We start from the raw sequence: 21,913 nt of genomic DNA, 5'->3' as shown, positions 1-21,913 counted from the left end.
GACCATTATGTCCCTTTGTAAACAAGGAGGACAAGATTATATGAAATGCTTTGCGTGTAATCTTACAAATACCTTGTACTTTTATACTCCATACACCTTGTAAAAGAAAATTAATATTGCCTTCCTATTGCATGCACAGCTTTTTAACTTCATTTCCAAATCATGGTCCATCTGTTGCGCAACATTCTGCAGAACTTCTCCATTTAAATACTATTCTGGGTTTTCATTTTTCCCATCAAAATGAACAGTATCACATTTTCCCATATTATACTCCATTTATCAATTTTTTGCCCACATATGTAAGTTATCTATATCTTATTGCAGACTCTTTGCAGATTCCTCACAGTTTGCTTTTCTGCTTATCTCTGTACCCTCAACAGATTTGACTATGATACATCTGGTCCTTATATTGAAATGACTAAAATGCATTATAAATGGTTGATGCCCCAGCACTGATCCCTGTGACACCCCATCAGTTATACTTTGCCAACCAGCAAATGTCCCATTGATCCCAACCCTGTTTCCTGTTACTAGTCCATTTCTTAATAGGATGTGGGCGTTGCTAACTAAAGGCCAGCATTATTACGCTAACTGTCCTTGGAGAAGGTGGTGGTTAGCTCCCTTCTTAGTTTACTGTAGGCCATGTGGTACATGTACAACCAGAGTGCTTTTGAAGGGAGTTACAGGATTTTGACAATGTAAGAGTGAAGTGAAAACTACATAGCTCCATGTCAGGATGGCATGCTCTTGGAGGAGAATTTGTAAGTCATGGTGTTTGCTTGTATCTGCTGCCCTTGTTCTTTTGGATGGCAGAGGTCAATGAGTTTATTTGTTAACCAATCCTCTATCCATGCAAATGTAAGGTGAGAGGGGAAGGATTTAAAAGGGACCTAAGAGACAACTTTTTCACGCAGAGGATGGTACGTATATGGCATGAGGGGCCAGAGGAAGTGCTGGAGGCTGGTACAATTATAACATTTAAAAGGCATCTAGATTGGCACATGAATAGGATGGTTTTAGAGGGGTATGGGCCAAATGCTGGCAAATGGGGCTAGATTAATTTAGGATTTCTGGTCGGTATGGGTGAGTTGGACCGACAGGTCAGTTTCCATGCTGTACAGCTCAATGATTCAGTATTATCCAAAACAGTGAATTCTTACTTCGTACATTGAACTTTTATGTGTCACCTTTTAAATGCCTTTGGAAATCTAAAATACTGCATTAATCGAATTCTCCTTCATCCACTCTGCTTATGACATCTTTAAAGAACACTAATAAATTTGCTAGATATAATTTGTCAGATACCATGACACCACTTGATTGTATTATGATTTTGCATATCCTGCTACTACTTCCTTAGTAACAAACTCCAATGTGTTCCTAATGACAAATGCTAAATTAACTGGCTTATTATTTAGTGCTTGTTATCTCTCTTTTGAATGAAGATGTTACATTTTCTGATTTGTTGCTTCCTTGCTTCAGCGTTGTTTTAATTTATCCTATCATCTGACACCACTTGAATATGCCACCAAACACTGTATGTTTCCTGTACTGAATCTGACTGAACAGGGAATTTCAGCCCACTAATATCATTTAGTTAGTGTTAAATTCAATTAAAATTTAATCAATACAGAATGTAAAAAAGAAGCAAAGACTGCTGCAGTGTCTAACCAACAATTACAAGTCTTTTATACCTTTTGAAGACAATAAAGTTATATTGTTTACATGATTACCTTTGTTGTGAAGTACAAAGAACAAAGTGTGCTTTGATTATAGAATAATACAGCTAAAAAAATCTCCCAAGTGGAATGTATAATGAGATGATATGCAGAAACAGTTTCATCTAACAGCAAGAAGAAAAGGAAAAATACACTTGAGTCTTTACTTGACCTTTCCTTTAACATGCAGTCCTTCACCTAAAAATAGGAATGGAAGTAATTGTTTTACCAAGGCAAAATAACTAAGCACTCATTTCTCGCAGGACTTATTAAAACAGTTTTTGATAGAGTGACTATAGTAGCTGTCATTCTTCTTAATTTGTAGATTGTTGGGTTTCTGAAAGCTTGAGAAATGAGAAGTAAATATTTTATCTTCAGTCAATGACCACAAGATCAAAGCCTTTGGGAGAAATGTCCAATAATCCGCTGTCTGTACATCCATCATACCCTGTTGTTAAAACCACCATTACAACTCCTTCTCTTTAAACTCAGTTCAAATACATATCATAAGAATTACTGAAGGTTTTCCATTTGCTGAATGTTATCTTTGAAATTTAGCCTTCTTTTGGTTTTATTTCATAAGGAAGAAGATTATGTCAGTGATGAGAGAATGACCACGTTTTGGAGGAACAGGCTTCTGAATCATTCTGTTTTTTCTAATATTTATTGAAATAAATTCACAGTACCTGGCCTAATCTCTGGCTGGTTTTCTGATATGTTCAATTCCTTGACTTGTCGATGTTTTGAAGACATGGTGCATGTCCCAAACACCAAACTGTTATGGTATAATATGTAAGGATATGCATTGATCTTTGGGCAACAATCTGATCGATATAAGATTCATGTGTTTAAGATTTGTAGCTGAAGCTTCAGCATCGTTTAATTTTCCTCAATAGCATGGGAAGAGAATTTGATAGAAAGGTGGTGAACTAAATAAACAGTGCCTTACCGAGAGGTCGTAAAAAATGGTCATTAACAAAGAATTGTACTTATTATTTAGTCTGCATATGTTAGTATTTAGGGTAAAACTAATGTTTAGGCAGTCCTGCGTTGCGAGTAAGTTCTGCTCTGGGGTCTGTTCACAAGTTGATTTGTATATAAGTTGGAGCATAATGCAAGACTGTAGTGATCGGAATGAGGTTGGAGAGACAGATCTTGTTGAGTATGAGATCCCTGATTGGGGCTGTTAGCCTAGGCCAATCAGAGAGCCCTGACTGACAGATGTAAACAGGAATCTCAGAGAGTCTCCTCACTCTAGTGAATGGCTCTGAGCTATCTGGTTAGAGACCATGTACTGTGCATGTGTAAATAAAGGATGAGTTGGTGATTGGATACCGGACCCTATGCATTTATTTCAAAGATGATGTAAACTAGTCATTCATAAGTCCAGGAAATGTTTGTATGTCTGTTCTTTAAAATTACACCCTTGTATGGGACTGTGTTCGTAAGTGTGAGCCTTCATAAGTTGGATGTTTGTAAATCAGGGACCTCCTGTAGAGAGGTACTGCCCTCTGAATAGAGAAGCAAAATTATTAAAAACTGTCTGATCTCGTGAAACTGCACTACATCACTTGCAGAAATAAATAGAAAATTACTCAAAAGGAATTTTAACTCTCCCAGACTGGCAGGAAAGGACATCTTAGATGGGGGCAAATTAAAATGAAGTAACTTCATTTTCTGCTCCATTTCTATTGTACTGTAATGTTAATGGACCTGAATTTGGTGGCTGGCTGTAGTAGAATTCACATTAATGAGTGAACAACAAAGTAATCAATCATTAATAAATGAGGATTTTATAATTTTGTTTGACTCTGATTCATTTTAACTCACTTCTATGTTGGCTTCCTTTTCCCTTTGCTAGACGTTGAAGACCCCAGTTAAGAACACTCATTAATTCATTCATGGTGAGTGGTGAGCATTGCCACGAATGCCATAACTGACTATCCATCCTCAGTTGTCCTTGAAAAGGAGATGGTAAGTCAACTTCTGGGAGGACTATGTCAATCTAGTGATGGAACACCCCCAATGCTGTGGGAAGGATGTTCCAGGTTTTTGATCTTGCAACAGTGAAGGCATGGTGATATAATTCCAAGTCAGGATGGTTGGTGGCTTGGAGGGGGAGCTGCAGGTAGTGGTATTTCCATAAATCTGCTGTCCTTGTCCTTCTAGGTAATAGAGGTTGTGGATTTGAAAGCCACTGCTGAAAGAGGCATGGTAAGTTGTTGCAATACATCTTTGAAATGATACACATTGCTCTCACCTCAGCTAAAATGTTTAAAAATATTTTGCATTCAAATGATCTCAAAGCATATAAAACCATCATTTGACATCAAAGGCAGTCATTTGGAATAGTTTTATTTTATATGGCAGATGGTCATAATTTCCACCAAAAGCATTTGTAAAACCTATTTTTTTTTTATTTTTGATTGAGGACTAATGGAAAAAGGACTGTTTGAAAGCCAAGAATTGAGGAGGGAATTCCTACCATTTAAACAAAACTTTCCTGAAACTCGTTATGTTGGCATTTATTTTCTTGTTGTGTTCAAGTAGTAGGAAAAATATTTGTAAATGGCATGGCACTGCACAGTGTGAGATGTGGCTGGCAACAAGTTGCTGATAGGTCTGAGCAATTGTGACCAGTCATGGATCTAAAGATCATCAGGCTGGCAACAAACCTCTGATTGGTTTGTGGGTAGAGGAACAGCTTGTGGATATGATCAATACATGGAAAAACATTCAAACTGCGCAAAAGGCAGCTCTCCCTGTCTGCAATAAAAATAACTGAAGCCTGAAGAAAGTCAATTATTTTCTCCACTGTTGCTAAACCCCATTGTCTTTAATCTGTAATGAATAGATTTGCAGTTTGTGGACTAATCACTCTGTGCCTACTGAGAAAAATTGAGAGAATCTGGAGACTGAAGAACAGAAAGTCCTGGCAAGCAAAAGGAAAATTTCAACAAACTCTGTGGACTGGCGCTATTGATCTGTGCTTCCCAGTGTTTTTTAACCCTCCACCATAAAACCAATGTTTATTCTATTTGTCTGTGACTGTCTGTACATGTGTCTCAGCGTTTTAAAAGCAGGTTTGAGTTTTAAGAAGTAGGGCTTTATGTTAATAGCTCATAGCTGCTTACTTATGATTAGAATTGACTTATTTGTAACAAATAATAGTTCTTGTTAAATGCAGGAATTTGGACAGTTAATTTGATTCCAACATACAGATAAATAAGTGAGTGAGCATGCTTAGATTAAATCATTAACTGTTGTGGCAACACTGGCAACTGTGAGGTTTGACAATCATTAGGCTTTCCCTCCTGGGTTCTAACATGCACAATTTCCATCTTTAATTACTGGGGTTCCTTTTGGTCAATCGTGATTATATCAGGAGTTACCAAAGTGCTGAAAGAATTCAAAAGCCATCGCAGCTTTGGTAGATTTGGGAAAATGATTAATGACATTCAGGAGCAATTGTTGGCACACAAAAGTATTCATGAGCAATAAAAAAGCATTAGTTATCCATAGAAGAGATTACCAGATATCAAAATTAATCATCAGGTATCAAAACTGATCATCAGGCATCAAGAGTGAGAAATAGACATCAATGCAGCTTGCCATTTGAGAGAGATGTTTGATTGCCACTCCACTGTTGGCAACCCTTTCTCCTTCTGCAGCTCTCCCTCTTTCCAGTCTCCCTTTGAATTCTCTCTCTCCCTTTGCCATCTCCCTACTCCCTCTCTCAGTTTTCTTCTCTTTAGCAGATCCCATCCTGTTTTCTCTCTACCTTGCAGTACCTTCTCATATTGCAGTGTTTCTCTTCCCGCTTAGTCACCTGTTTGTTCCCTCCCTCTCTTCTCTTCTGCCATTTCCCTCTCCACGTTCGCAACCCCCGGGCTCCCCTCAATGAATTCCAATGGCGTGTATAAAGGGTAGCCAGTTTCAGAGAATGTATGATGCAGCTTCACAGAATTGAATGGGCAGGTTGCTCCATTGGCTCCCTTGAGTTTACAAGATTGAAAATGTGTATAAAAAGAGGACCTGAACAATTTAAAATAATGTGATGGTGCTGTTCGGACACAGGTTTTGGTTCCACTAAATTATTGAAGTTATTGTTGAGTCTATTACAGATCTGTAAATCAAACACTGCAATGTTGAATATTGGCTCTTTGAATTTATTAAAATTAAGCTTGTATTTTTTACAATGACTTTTGTATATAATGATACAGATGGATAAAATAACAGAGGTTCTTATGTCATTGATGCAATATTGTTTGCTAAGGCAGTCCTTCATTATTGTTCACTCGTTCTATTTGGGAAGCTGTATGCAAGGAGAGTTTCTCGTTCCCTCAGCAATCAGATACAATAGCAGCATGGAGTAAATTAGCAGTGTGAGGAGATAGAAACCCTTACTATCTGTGCAGACTGATAAACACAAACAGGATCACTTTTTGCTGACAGATTTTAAACTGAATGACCCTACATTTTTTTTTGCTATTTATCATCCCAAGAAAATAATTTACCTTTTTAGCAGTTTGGACCCTACATTAATCCTCACAATGAATGCTGAACATGCAGAAATTTGACAGACTGGTGTATGCCAATAGAACACTACGACAAAATATGTTAAATTGATGCTCTATTAATTGCTTATAAATCTGCTTCACACTCTTAAAATTATACAGAAATTCAGTGGTTTGTTTCAATCACATTAAATCATTATTCTGAGTGTAAGGTCATGCTCTGTTTTTGTTTCATTTCTCACCACTTTTTGCTGTTTTTTTCAATTCCATGAGTATTGATTATCCCTCAGGACCCATTCTGATGAGAGCATTGTTCAAAGATGAGTCTTGCTGGTGAGTCCAAATAGGTTTATTGACAAGGATGAGCATGAAACCAGAGCCTATTTTTAACTTCACACACAATGCCATTGCTCAGTTCAAATGGAGAACGATGTTTAACAGACCAGAACAGCAACCCTTCTGTAAAGTAACAGTTCTGAAGACTATTGAAGCAGTCACAGAACTGTAAATGATTGTTTATAGAAAAAAAGACTCTTCAATCCATTGAGTAGCTAAGTCTCAATTTTGTTCAATTTCACAGAGGGCTTCTCCCCATGAAGCCCAGCTGGATTTCTTACCTATCATCCCAAACTCATCTCATTAATCAGGTGGCATGGTGGCTCAGTGGTTACCACTGCTGCCTCACAGCGCCAGGGACCCCTTGGCTATAACCAGAATGAATGAGATCAATGTGGAGACTATCTCTGAACTCAGTTTCAACAATGCCCATTTGCAAATCTTGAGATTTATCTTTATCCTGCATGGAATTTGAAAGTTGGCTGAGAGTTCATGTCTGCAACACAGGATTGGCCAACGCATCTGAATGGATCAGGTATTTCTCCTTATTTTTGGATCATTCACCAGCTCCCACAAGCACAGTATGGCAGATATATCCTTTGGAGCCACCACACTCAGTTGTCAACCTACTGAGCCTCTGTTGGTGGCCGACATTGAAATTCCTCACCTGTACGTTATTTTCGTTACCTTTCGTACTTATTCCAAGTTATAGATCAACGTGGAGAAGAAATTATTCGTTCAACTGGGCGGTACGGTGACAAAGTGGTTAGCACTGCTGCCTCACAGCACCAGGGACGCGGGTTCAATTCCAACCTAGGGTGCCTGTCTGTGTGGAGCTTGCACATTCTCCCCGTGAATATGTGGGTTCCCGCCAGGTGCTCCGGTTTCCTCCCACAGCCCAATGTTGTGCAGGTTAGGTGGATTGGCCATGCTAAATTGCCCATAGTGTCCAGGGATGTGTGTGTTGGGTGGACTGACCATGAGATGTTCAGGGTTATGGGGATAAGGTACCGGGGTAAGTCTGGGTGGGATGATTTGTGCAGGGTTGGTGTGGACCTGTTGGGCTGAATGGCCTGTTTCCACACTTAGGGATTCTATGTTTCTGTGATTGAACTCCCCTGCACCTATTGTGACACTCTCCTCCGATGTTAACCTATTTCTACCACTGCCAGATATTCTAGAAAAAGCTGCTTTTTCTGGAGCTAGCACCATCTTTGAAAGGCCATTACATTCCTAGACAGGTACTGTCAGCCCATGGCAGCCCTACATGAAGATGACATTTCACCTGGAATGGCACAGGTAGGGAAGTTGGTGCCTCGCTTGTGACCAGTGGCTAGGAGGATGATGAGGAGAGTCATCCTCTTCCCCCAGAGCCAACAATGGAGGCCACAGCACCAACCCATGGCAGCCTGAGCCAAGGTTACTATCTCAGTCAGTGGAGTGTCTGGGGTGCACTCTAGGGAGCAGGTCAATGAGCTTCCCTGCTCTCAAAGCCTGTGTCACATTCTTCTCTCTGCTAACTCCACACTCAGTCTATCTCTGCTGCTGCACTCACTTCCCAACAAGGCTTGTGTTCCACCAGCCTCGCTATTGCCTGCAACATTTTGCCTCACTCCCTCTCAATCACCCCAACCCCGGCACCACTGACCCTGCATATCCCCTGTGCTGTCTATTCACTCGCTTGGGACAACTCAATGCTTCTTCTCCAACTGCACCAGCATTAACAGCTCTGAGATGCACGTTCCCCCCCTTTCTCTCTTTTCAGTAGAAATAAGTCCGTACTTGAGCAGAAAGAGTCAAGGCAGGTGGTGGGCTGCCCAACGTTTAGGTCCTCATCTCTTATGAGCACATGGTTCAAATTTTGAATGCCCGAAGTAGCTGACTGATGGCATCCAAATCCTGGGACTGAGCCTGGAGGTTGCCTGCTATGCTGGGACCCTCTGAATAAAGACTGTTTCCCTTGACATGGTTGAGGAGAAGACGGCTGACAACTCAGACAGGTTTTCAAGCTTTGTGTCAGTGCTAAACTATAAGCAGTAGAACAATGTTTTCCACCTGGTAACTCTGCCTAAGGGGGCAAAAGGCAAGGCAGGTCAGTGATGCTGGGGACATCTGGCTAGGCTCAAAGTAGGGGAGCGCTAACAGAGCACGTGCCCAAAGTGCAGCACTGAAGCCCACAAGCATCCTGCAAGTGGATCGGAATGGTGCCATGGGGGTTCTGAGAGGTTGGCAGGTATCAGATGCCACTATCCATGGATAAGGGATACATGCAACAGGTGCCTCAGAATGTGTGCAGAGACATTGTTACTCAGATGCCCAAGACAGCAGGCTAGAGGAGCAATTAGTAACATTTCCAGGTGCCTGCCTCACACTGGGAAATGTCCACATCTAGTTTCCTCGCGTCGGGTGATAGGATAGGAGGTGAGATTTGGTGATAGTAAGGCTGTTAGCAAGCAATAATCCCCCTTAATAGGCATCTCACTGTTGCCTAGTGAAAATCTCAACTTGATATGTGGAACGTAGTTGGAAAATGCTTCGAGTTGTTCCTGACGTCAATATAGGCCTTGCAGACCTTCTCATGAAAGTCTCATTGATTTCTCACCAAAGCTCAGATTGTTCAGGTTTCTGTAAGTTTCTGCTCATTGTTTGTGCATCAATTTGTTGGCGGACCATTTCCAAATGAATTCCATGAAGGTACTTTCTTCCCATTGCCCTCTACGATCCTTGGCTTCTTCTCTAGAAAGATGTAACAGTCTCTGCTTCAGCCATTCCTTGTAAGAAAGTTCTAACTGCGTTGTGTAAGTCATTTATCCTATCATTTTTCTTGCTGTCTTTGTGATAATTTTAAATTGATGACTCCTCATTACTGACTCGTCAACCAAAGATAATAAATCTTTCCTCAGTCAATGAAAGAAACTTCACAACTTAAATTTTCATTAAAATACTGTCATTACATCTTTATACATTACTGTGGATGACATTGCTTGCTTTTGTTTCCCTGAATCATTATTTCCCTGAATCATTATTTCCCTGAATCGTTAGTTCCATGTAGCAATGTAATGTTTGGGTTATGAAGGCAACAATGTTAATGTTGGAAAACCTCAACATTTTAATTTTTTTTGACAGAAGTTACATTTCAATGGAATACAATCTGTTTCTGAAAACAGAATTGATGGCAAACTGAAAATGGATTATGGGTTGATTACTCTAAAACAAAATTGACGTGAGTAAAATGTGTAAGTGTTGACAACACATTATCTTCAGTCACAAATATTCAAACAAGTTTGTAATCATCATAAATGCGCAACTCAATCAAAACATGGTCAGTTACTTTGTGGCGCTATTGATAGAAGTAATAATCTGTTCTTGTGTGATTCCTGCTAGACTTGGGAATGCATTGCCAAGCTCAGTAAAAGTACTGACTCTGGAATTCCATAACTTACATTGAGGAGAGAGACTTCAGACTGTGAGGAATATGGAACAAGTCAAAAATCACACAACACCCAGGTTATAGTCCAGTGTGGAGCTGGAGGAACACAGCAGGCCAGGCAGCATCAGAAGAAAGTTCCCGACCCAAAATGTCAGCTTTCCTGTTCCTCTGATGCTGCCTGGCCTGCTGTTTCCTCCAGCTCCACACTGTGTTATCTCAGACTTCAGCATCGGCAGTTCTTACTATCTCTGACGAAGTAACAGTCCAACAGGTTTATTTGAAATCACAAGCTTTCAGAGCCCATGCCCTCTGTCAGGTGCAGTGAGAGGACAACACACAAACACAGAGTTTATTGGCAGAGAGATGAAGGGCAGAGAGATGAAAGGATCATACAATTGGTGTGAGTGGAGTGAACAAACGTGAAATGGCCATTGATTTTGTTCATTTTGGTTGTAGCCAAGAAGTGCAGATTTAGCAAACTACATCTGATGATGTACAGCTGTGACAACTCGAGAAGATCATTGTCAGTGGATGGCCCGATATGCATGAGTAAACCTCACAGTTGAAGGGCAATCATGATGGACAACAAATGCTGGCCTTGCCAGTGATGCTGACATCCAAAGAAAAAAGTAAAGAAAAGGATAATCATTGTTGTAAAACTAATTTTTAGCTGCCACCAGCAGAAACTAGAGCATGTTCCATTAAAAATAACATCCTTGTAACATTGTATACCTGTTGTGTTTGTTTGATTCTGCAGTTTTGTAACCTCTGATTGTGATCGCATTTATTGAACATGACTTTTTCAGTCGTTATAGCTGAATTTTAACCTCATGTTGTCTTTCTGCATTATTCCTGCATAAGAATCTTGAAAAGGAAGTGCTCTGCTAACTTCATTTAATTCCGCCTGGCAAAACTTTAAGTACTTTAATGCTGACAGGTATATCTCAGTCACTTAATGTTGTGCACAGTTTGCAAACAAGGTTGTGTATCTCCTATTTTCTAACAGGGGACAATTTGGAGCCACAGAGCTGATCTGACTCATATCCTTTGTTAGGAATAGCATATGCCTTCCATAGAAGGAATTTTAAAAATGATGTCCTCTGTGATCATTGGAAAAGGAAGGGCCATTGGAAATTCACATCATGGGTTCCAAGAAAATAGATCATACCAAACAAATTTGATTACAGTCTTTTACCACATGGTGGATGAGGATTCCCAGAAAGCCTTTTCCAAGATATGTCACGCTAGGTTATTTCAATTGTAGGATCTTCACTGAGTCATTGAAGTCCACAACTCAGGAGGCCTTTCTATATCTATGCTGACCACAGAACAAATATGCAGTCTACTTCTGCTTCTCATCTCCAGATCCATAGACGTTTACATTATGGCACTTAGGCTGAATATTGACAAGTTTTTTAAAAATGCAACAAGAGTTTCACACTTTCAGATAGAGAGGGCTGGATTTTACAGGATGCTGTGGAACCTGCCCCCACCCCAGTTGAAAAGTTGGTAGGAGCCACCCAGCAGAAACGCAGCTGCCCTACAACCATTTCATGGTTGATTGGTTTCCAACAGCTGGGAGCAGGAATCATTTCTAGTACTGTACCCGGAGTCTTGAGAAGATGATCAAAACAGGAACAGTGTCTGATGTCTTTCCAGACTCCTTAAGGGGTGTGGTGGTTGGAGTTTGATGGGTATTAGGGGTAAAAGGAATTGAGGGGAGAGGAGGAAGATGATTACCAATTTAGGGAAACTCTATGATTGATCTCAGGTGGGACAAGGCCCATACCTGGACATAGGTTGTGCACTTCAGGGTCTCAAAACGAAGACAGTGTGGGATGTGGGTGGATGGTGGACCGGATGCTTGCTGGATTACATATATCTCTCCCTTCTCCACAACTGCTTTCAAACATGCCAGCAAGGGAGTGAAAAACCCAGTCTTGAGATCATGATCCCCACCAGCCTCTGGGTGAAAACAATTCTCAGCCACTCTTGTAATCCACTATCAGTTACTTCACATCAATCATCATTAGTATTTGATGTCTATGCTCAAGGAAAGTTGTTCCTTCCATTTATTCTAGCTAGGCCTTTCATAATATTATACATTTCAATGAGGAGTTCCTTCAGCCTCCTCTGTTTCAAAGAAAACAATCCCAGCCTACATTATCCTTCCATGTAGCTAAAATGCTTTAATCTTGGTAACATCCTTCTCCATCCCTGCATTCTCTCTAGTGCTATCACAGAATTCTTGTAATGTACACAGTTCCTTTGTAAGTAGTGAACAAAGAAAAAAATATAAAGATAGTAGAGATTTCTAACCTTACCTGAAGACTTGATTCTAATCTGGCAGGCAGAAAAAAATGACGTTAATGGATGCGATCCAGTATGGGATACGTTATGGGTAGTATCCCTCAGGATTCAGTCCTAAGTCTGTTATCTTTCACAGTCTTTTATTAATTACCTGGACAGGGGCATTGGGAATATGACATGTAAGTTTCAGATGCTGCCAAAGTCTGTATAAATGTTAGGAATGTAGAGGATTGGAATCGAATATAAATTGATTTAGAAAAGCAGAGTACTGCAGACGTGGAAGTCTGGAATAAAATCAAAAATACAGCATTTACTCAACAGTATCTGTGGAGTGAAAAAGAGAGTTAGAGGGGAGAATTTTGCAGGCTCCTGGGCAGGTTTATGAAATATTGCAGATAACTTTCTGGCTGCTCTCTTGTCTGTCCCGTACTTGATTGTCTGAGGGACAGAAATAGAGTGGTTCTCATTGAGGCCCTTAATTGGTAGTTTAGGAAATCTTCCCACCCAATAAGAGCAGGAGGTAGTTGAAGGTTAGCCCATCAGGCTCGACCATACTGACCCCAGGTAGGAAAGAAGAGGTGCCTCTTTAACAAGCCTGTATTTGCAATGGGGTATTCAATCCCTCACTCCTATAATGCGAGTGCCTGCTGCTCACCTTCCTACCCCACCAAGCCCTGGGTTCTGGCCTCACTAAGAGCCTGCCATATTCACTTTGCAGCTAGCTCCTGGCTGCTTGCTGTTCTGGTATTGACCATCACTCGCGCTGCTGGGACTGGGGATCTGCCAGCCAATTGGATGGCCAGCAATAGTTTCTCAACCACATCATTTGGCGCTGAAGAAACCCAGCCAAACTGAGTCTGTTGCCACAGGCCACATACTGGGTCGATGCAATGCTATGCTTTTTAACAGTGCCATCTGTGTTAATACAGAGCTGATTGTCTGGATGAGAAAGTGTAACAGTTTTAGTGGATGAATGAACAGATTGCACAGAGACCATCTGTCCACTCTATCCTTATACTGGACTGAATAATCAGCAGTAACACCGTCCAAAAGGGCTGTGTAAGTAAGAAGCACACTGAGGAAGGACTGTCAAAGCATTTTGTAGTGTCTAATGAAAGATCTCATGCCAAAAATCTTCTCCGGAGGAGATCAGGAAGAATGGGTGGCTATGCAATGTATGCAGACATTTGGCAAGGGTGGCCTTCACTAGAAGGAGCTTCAGAGCAGTTTCTGATCCAGGCATTTCCATGGCAAATGTCTTTCATGCAGAAACACCATTTGTAGGGCATGACCATCTATAGCATTTCATGGAAGGTTGTGCTCATTGAATCTGATAAATGGTATCGTTTCAATCTGTTGCCCTGATGTTTCTACTGGAAAATCTTGTATAAAGTTGGGTCAATATCTGGCATGAGTGAAGGTTGCAGCTTATTGTAGCACCCAGCATCAGTAAATGCTGTAACAAATCAAAAATTTCCATTTGAGTTCATGATGAAAAATGACGAGTTCAGGTAGTCCATCACGAATCCCACATCTTCAGACTGAGCAAAGACTCCAAGATTGTCTCATTTTTCTTGCAGTTCAACAAGTTTTTCTCTGGAAATTATGTGATGCAACCGTTTTGTTGTGGAAGCTATACAGGTCCCATGTTGATGCTAGGCTTGAAGGACCTAGCCTTGCTATTATAACCTGGGAAAGCTAGATTGAAGACGCTATCATAATTCTGAAGGTGCATGTGAAACAGAGGATATGTGCACTGGGTCAGCGTGTGATTCAGATTCACAAGAACAGACAGCTCATGATTCCAATTGCTTGGTGAGCTGTGTTGTCATGTTGTCCTGAGAAAGCTGAGAATCTCAGTTGCTGAGGGTGAAGACAGGACATATCTGAATGAAATGTTCATTGTGAGAAAGGATTTATCATTCAAGGGAGAGGTTGACAATGCAAATCTTAACAAACTTAGTGAATATATGTGGGGAAAGCCAATTGTTGGGTGATTTTATACACTTTAGACCTTAGGAAAGAGAGGATGTTTCAACCAGAAGAGCATCAGGTAGTGACATCTTGATTGAATCGACTGGCCACACTGTAGTTGATCATGTGGGAGTACAGATTATGTAAGCTAGTCTCACTCTGCATCATCACCTATGAATGCCTGGCGTTTGGACATTTGGAATTGACACATAACTGGTTCACATGAACAGAGTGCTTGTCACCACCTGAACATCAAGGGTCACTTTTGCCCAATATTTTAAAGCCAAGGTCGGATGGTCTCTGGACAGACGGAATTGTACTTTATCAACCACACATAAACGTTATGAACGATCAACTTGATGAGCAGATTGGGATAAGCTCTTGACTGGGACACTTATTTTCATAAACGTTGTCAATAGCTCCTCTCTTGATAGTCACCTGAATAGCACAGTGCTGGAAAAATATGTCTAAGAAGGTAATTGATGGCCCTGTCTACAGAAAGCAGCTAATCCAACACATCATCAGCAATTCCATCATCCCCTCCATCTAAATGAATGTCTATGATGCTATCAATGGTATCATTCATGTTAGTAGCCATTCTTACAAACCTCAGCAGTCTTAGCAGTCTTAATCTGGCAGTAAATTATATTTACTGACAAAAAAAATCTATTGTATGCCTAAAGGAGGGAATATATAGAATGAGGCACAAAAACAGAAGTTGCTGAAAAAGCTCAGCAGGTCTGGCAGCATCTATAAAGAAAAAATCAGAGTTAACGTTTCAGGTCCAGTGACCCTTCCTCAGAACTTCTTTTGTGGTATGGCTGTGGAAATGAGTTTTAGCTAATACTCGGTCAAACGCCAGGAGTGACAGTGAAATTAATGTCAGTGGGCAAGAAGAAAGATTGGAATGGAAATCTTATTGGAGAGAGGAGCAGAACTTCTTCAAGGTGGGCATACCTAGAAGAGATGTGGCAGTGAGTTAAATACCAGATAAAAACCGAAAGAACTGTGGATGCTATAAATCAGATGCTGCCAGATCTGCTGAGTTTTTTCAGCAACTTCTGTTTTTGTCCCTGATTTACAGTATCCGCAGTTCTTTTGGTTTTTAATATATGGAATGAGGTCTTCTTAGGCGCAAATGAAATGGTCTGGTGTTCCTGGAAGGTGGAAGCAGAATGTGGAAAATCTTGGCGGGAGCAAATATGCGAATCTCATCGAACATTGAATTCAAAGCTTAGGGGGATCTCTGGCTTGACAAATGTCAGGGTTCATGACCAGATGTGATATCCTAGAGTGAATAAGTTCCAGCCAGCATAGACCAATTATGTTCTGCAATGAAGATGACATCTGCTCATCCTCAACAAGAGATAATTGATGATGAATGAGTCCAGCTTTCTGCAAGAGGTTGTTCTCAAAGATAACATCTGCTGTTCATACCAAGGCTCACGTCTTTCACCTGATGATAATTGGAAACCAGGCAGGCCATGAGAATCCATGATCTGGAAATCATAATTTCGGGCAATGTTCTGGCATTCAAGTGAGTGATGTAGATGCTTTAACTGTGCAGTTACAAGATATAAACAGATTGTAATTTGCCATCTGCCCTTGGAATAGGATCCTATAAGCTCATCTCTTGTTGGGCAGTGAGTCATGGAAATGTCCCAGTGCTTTGTCTGAATTCACAGAGAGGATTATTATTCATTCTCTTCGCCCACATGAAATGATGAACGTGGCAAAGTTAAAATTAAGCACAAAGCATAAACTAGGTTCTGATGCCAACATTCAAATAACTGTTTCAATGTTCCCTTAGTATATCTGCTAATGATGCCTGATGTCTGACTGTCAGAGTTTCCGCTGCTACATTAATGAAATATAGTGTGCTAAATAAAGCTCAATATACCTGTATGAGTGCCAAATAACCTAACGAATTCACTTGAAGACGGGCATGATAATATTCTGACAACGACACCATACTAGGAGACGCTACTGTCAGAATGGGTCATGGACAGTATCGCAATACAAACTGTGTTGAGATGAAAACTAAATGCAAGGGCAAAGCAGAAGGACAATGTAATGAAACTAAGATGGCATCCATAAGGGAACACCAGCCTCCCAACCACCAGAAGGCAGTAACCTATATTGGTGTAATGGAGACTATCCATTGCTTCAAGGAGGTAAGGTGCATTGTAAGCTTTTTTCGTTTGTGACATGCACAATGTTGCAGTAGAAACAGGGAACAAAAACGTGCATCCTCTGCATGGATCTAAAAGCCTTGTAACAGTGTTATCCTGATTTGACAGCCAACAGTTGCTTGGGTGCCAAAATTCCAAATTTGCAGACCCTAAATGCATTTCTGCTCAAAGATACAGTGTGAGGCTGCAGGATTTCACAATAGTATTCATAATTGTCAAAACACTAAAATTAGAGATACCATAACCTTTGACAACATTTTCTTTGCAAAATATGTGACTGAAGAGTTAGAAAATATTGGAAACATCCAGCAGAAAATTTTTAACAAATGAATGATAAACAATCAGGAGACATTTCTGTTTGAAATAGGTAAGCCGAATGGCACAAAGTAGCAAAAGTAGCTGAAAAAATACATTTTTTTAATTTAAAAAAAGACATTAACTTTAAAAAGCTGAGTTACAAGATAATTTCAACAAAATTTTACCTCTTTGATGAAGCACTTAGCACTCGTAAGCGACCATTTGCAATCTTGACAACTCTAGCAGCATTTGGCCAATATCACAGAGTCCAAGGGGTCTATTAGGTTGAATTAAAATTACAACCCCTCAAGATACTGTAGGTTCTCAGAAGGTCTTTTAAGCTAGTTAGGGTGAAAGCTAATTAAGTCCAAGTTCCTTGTGAAAATATTATTAATTATAGTCTACTTGCTATTCCTGAAAGAAGACAATATTCCAAGTTTAATTGTTAAATGTGACACAGTTGGTTGCTTTTCACTTAACTAGTCAGGATGAAGGCAGCCTCATTAAACATTAAACTCATTTGTGCTGTTGTGTAATGCTCCCATTAATTGGTGCATTGTTTCCCCTTTTAGAAATATTTTCGATTTTCACCTCTAAATGTGGTTTGAATTCACTGGTGTTGTCGCATATGTGATAACTTTCCATGGCTATAAAGCTTAGAATGAAAAGCAGGTTAGAGAATTATAATGAAATGTGCCATTCAGGGGCGTGTGATAAACATAATCACGAGCAGAGAAATTTAGCTAATGCTGCCACAGGCAATCAACTGTACAGTGTTAGAGATCTCACTGAAGCAACAGAATTAGCATTTCGTAAATGATAGATTTCATTTATGAAATAAAGTCTATCAGGAGATGAACAGTAAAATGCAGGTAACATCGAAGGTACACTGACAGCTGGAGACCAAGCCATCAAAACTCTCAGTTCATGTTTAAACTTCACGTGACTTCCATTTCACAGGATCATTTGACAAACCTTGTGTTTTAACTGTAGAGTATTGTGGAATATAACATTATCAAGCAATAGATCCATGTCATAATTATTGGAGCTCACTCCATTAATGCTTTGGGCATTCAAGGCTGGGATCGGTAGATTTTAACTGTTAAGGGACTCAAGTGTTTTGGGTCAAAGACAGGAAGGTGGAATTGAGAACTGTCAGATTAACCATGGTCTCGTTTATTGGTGGAACAGAGTTAATAGGTTGAGTAGCCTCCTTCTGCTCATATGTCTTGTGCGCCAGTAGAGTCAAAAGGAAAAAAAAATTACAGTTGATATAAAGGATGATGATGATGGTAACCAGTAGAAAAGCTATAGCTAATTTAGGGATTCAAATTAGCGCGGATCCTAGTCTTTGACTGCTGCACTGTATATTGATGATAACAGGAGCTATAATCTGTACATCTAAGCCTCATCCTTCATGGAAAATGACCGTGGGTCATTTCTGATTAGAGGGAGAAAGTAGGCCTAAGGAATAATCCAAACAAAAGATAACTCCCCTAACAAATTTTAGTAATCCACAGTTTAGCAGTTAGCATGACACTACATTTCTAGACTTAAACCTTTGTAATCTGTGCAGTGCATTGGCCACAACTGGGCGAAAACAAAATGCAGCAGCAAAGGAAATGGTATGGTGAACCATGGATCCCCATTCTGAAGAAGGATCATTGGACCTAAAACATTAATTTTGCTTTCTCTCCACAGATGCTGCCAGACCTGCCAAGTTTTTCCAACAATTCCTGTTTTTGTTCTACATTCTATTTCATCTGCCAAGTTTTTGCTCATTCACTTAAATCACCTATATCCATCTGTAGACTTTGTGTCATCCTCACCACTTGCCATATGTCATATGTCTGTGTTCTCAGCAAACTTGGCAACAGCATATTCACTTCCTTCATCCAAGTTATGGTATTGATTAGTTTGTAAGCAATCTTAAAGATTAATTTGATCTGAGCTGGTTAGTGCCAGCATGGGCTGCCCTAAAGGAAATTAACCTGATAGAATATTGCAGCAAAGGATTTAGCTATTGGTGAAACTGGAGACAATAGAAATAAACATAAGAACATATTAAACAGGAGCAGGAGAATGAAGTGGAGTCGCAGGTAGACAGGATAGTAAAGAAAGCATTTGGCACCCTTCCCTTTATTGGCCAGTGTATTGAGTATAGAAGTTGAGAGGTCATGTTGTGGCTGTACGGGACATTGGTTAGGCCACTTTTGGAATACTGCATTCCGTTCTGGTCTCCCTGCTATAGGAAGGATGTTGTCAAACTTGAAAGGGTTCAGAAAAGATTTACAAGGATGTTGCTAGGATCGGAGGGTTTGAGCTATAGGGAGAGGCTGAATAAGCTGGGGCTATTTTTCCTGGAGCATTGGAGGCTGGGGGAGTGACCTTATAGAGGTTTATGAAATCATGAGGGGTATGGATAGAGTGAATAGTCAAGGTCTTTTCCCCAGAGTAGGGGATTCCAAAACTAGAGGGCATAGGTTCAAGGTGAGAGCGGAAAGATTTAAAAGGGACCGAAGAGGCAACTTTTTCATGCAGAGGGTGGTGTGTGTATGGAATGAGCTGGCAAAGGAAGTGGTGGAGGCTGATACAATGACAATATTTAAAAGGCATTTGCATGGGTATATGAATAGGAAGGATTTAGAGGGATATAAGCCAAAAGCTGGCAAATGGGACTAGACAATTTAGTGTATCTGGTCAGCATGGAGGAGTTGGACTGAAGGGCCTATTCGCATGCTGTACATCTCTATGACTCTATGAGAAGGCCTAAGTTTGCTTCCCGATTCAATATTATGGGCATCAACTCCACTTTCTCACTCTTTCCTCATATCTAGCAAGATTCAATATGGCGCCAACACAGGACAACACTTTGCGAGCTCCCTACAGTGGATCTTATTCTCAGATTTCTTACAATCATTCTGCACTTTTAAACCTCGCTCTGTTCAATCACTCTATGGTCTGCATGTCCTTGTATGTGATAATCTGCCTGTACTGCACATAAAACATAGATATTCCACTATACTAAGTTATTTTGTGACAACAATAAATCAAATCAAATTAAATCAAATCAAATATCCCTGGATTTCTTGAAAGACCAAATATCTCTCTCTATTAGTCCTAAATATATTTGATAGTGATGATTCCACAACTTTCTTGGTAGGATAATTCCAAACATTAAAACCCTTTCAGTGAAGGAATTTCCTCTGAGTTCAGACCTAACTCATTGACCTTTAATGCTAAAACTGGAGTCCATAGCCAGGGGACTCCAGTTTCTGAAGAAGGGTCTAGGCCCGAAACGTCAGCCTTCCTCTGATGCTGCTTGGCCTGCTGTGTTCATCCAGCTCTACACCTTGTTATATCAGGGAAAACAACCTGTTTTTTTTTTAATTCATTCACAGGATGTGGGCATCACTGGATAGGCCAGCATTTATTGCCTATCCTTAATTGCCCAGAGGGCAGTTAAGAATCTGCCACAATGTCATGGGTCTGGAGTCACACATAGGCCAGAGCAGGTAAGGATGGCTGTTTACTTCCCTAAAGGGCATTGGTGAACCAAATGGTCTTTTTTATCTGACGATTGACAATGGTTTCATGGTCATCATTTAGACTCCTAATTCTAGATATTTATCAAATTCAAATTCTACCGTCTGCCATGGCGGGATCTGAATACGCGTGCCCAGAACATTACCATGGTCTCTGGAGTAATAGTGTAGCGATAATATCACTAGGCCATTGCCTCCACTTTTTTACTATTTATTCTGTCAAACCCCTTCGTAATCTTGATCTGTGATCCCAAATTAAATAGCCCTATCAATCACCTCCATGCCAAAACCCTATTCTCTCGAAAACCAGCTCTGAGATTCTTAAACAAAAACAGAAATTGCTGGAGAAACTCAGCAAGTCTGGCAGCATCTGTGGAGGGAAATCAGACTTAATGTTTTGGTTCCAGTGACCCTTCTTCAGAATTGATAGTAGCCAGGAAAACCTGATAACAAACGGTGGGAAGGAGTAAGCAGATAGGTGGAGACAGAACCCAGAAAGAGATTGACAGTGAGGCAAACAAAGGGATGACTGATACTTAGCCAGTGAAGGAGGAAAGCTGATAATGGGAACAATGTGTAGAAGAAAATGTGATGGCTGTGCTGAAAGCACAGAATGTTATGACATGGCCTGAGGTATGGGGGTGGGTAAAGGACTTGGGAGAAGATGCTCAGGTCTTAAGATTATTGAAATCAATATTGGGTCCAGAAGGCTGTAGCGTCCCCAAACAGAAGATGGGATGTTGTTCTTCCAGCTTGCACTGAGCCTCATTGAGAACAGCAACAGACCCGAGATAGAAAGATTCTGGTCTGTCACATCCTCCAGTCAAATCCTGCTTTCTCCCTTCTCTCAGATCTGACCATCATGCTCCCTAAACACTGATCTACCTTCATGAGGTCACAACAGCTATTACTAGGCTGCAGTTCCATGGGCAACTTCCAGCTGAAGTTATCTCTGACCAACCAAGGATCAGGCTTGCCACCATGGTGTCTTTACCTACCAGTGAACTGCTGCTACATTATCAAGGACTAAATCTTTAATAACTTATTTTATTGGTTTCCTTCTGCAATTAAATAGTATGGGAATGAGGTCAAAGGTCCAATATTTATAGCTCCTCACATCCTATTATTTGTGAACAGGGCAAGTATTCTTCAGATTTCTAGGCAGTGCATAAAGTTGCTCCGAAATTAACTTTAGTGAATATGTGGTGAACTCCGATTGCACATACACATTGTGAAATATTTCAATGAAGTTGCAGTGCTGGGACAAGAACTGTTTCAAGGAAATTCCAGTCAAAGATACCATCTTTTATCCAAAATATCATGAGAGGAATTCATGCTGCTCTTTTAAACAACAATATTATCTCTGGATTTTTTTGCACATTTGACCAAACATTGAATTGTATTCATAAAATACTGGGGTTAAAATCGAATCAGAGATAGTAGGAACTGCAGATGCTGGAGAATCCGAGACAACAAGGTGCAGGGCTGGATGAACACAGCAGGCCAAGCAGCATCATAGGAGCAGAGAGGCTGACGTTTCGGGCCTAGACCCTTCATCAGAAAAGGGGGAGGGGAAGGGGGTTTTGAAATAAAT

This window comes from Rhincodon typus, chromosome 5 (genome assembly GCF_021869965.1).
Source record: "Rhincodon typus isolate 14 chromosome 5, sRhiTyp1.1, whole genome shotgun sequence".
In the NCBI taxonomy this organism is placed as follows: Eukaryota; Metazoa; Chordata; class Chondrichthyes; order Orectolobiformes; family Rhincodontidae; genus Rhincodon; species Rhincodon typus.
The sequence above is the reverse complement of the archived record's forward strand: the minus strand, read 5'-3'. Positions refer to the sequence as shown.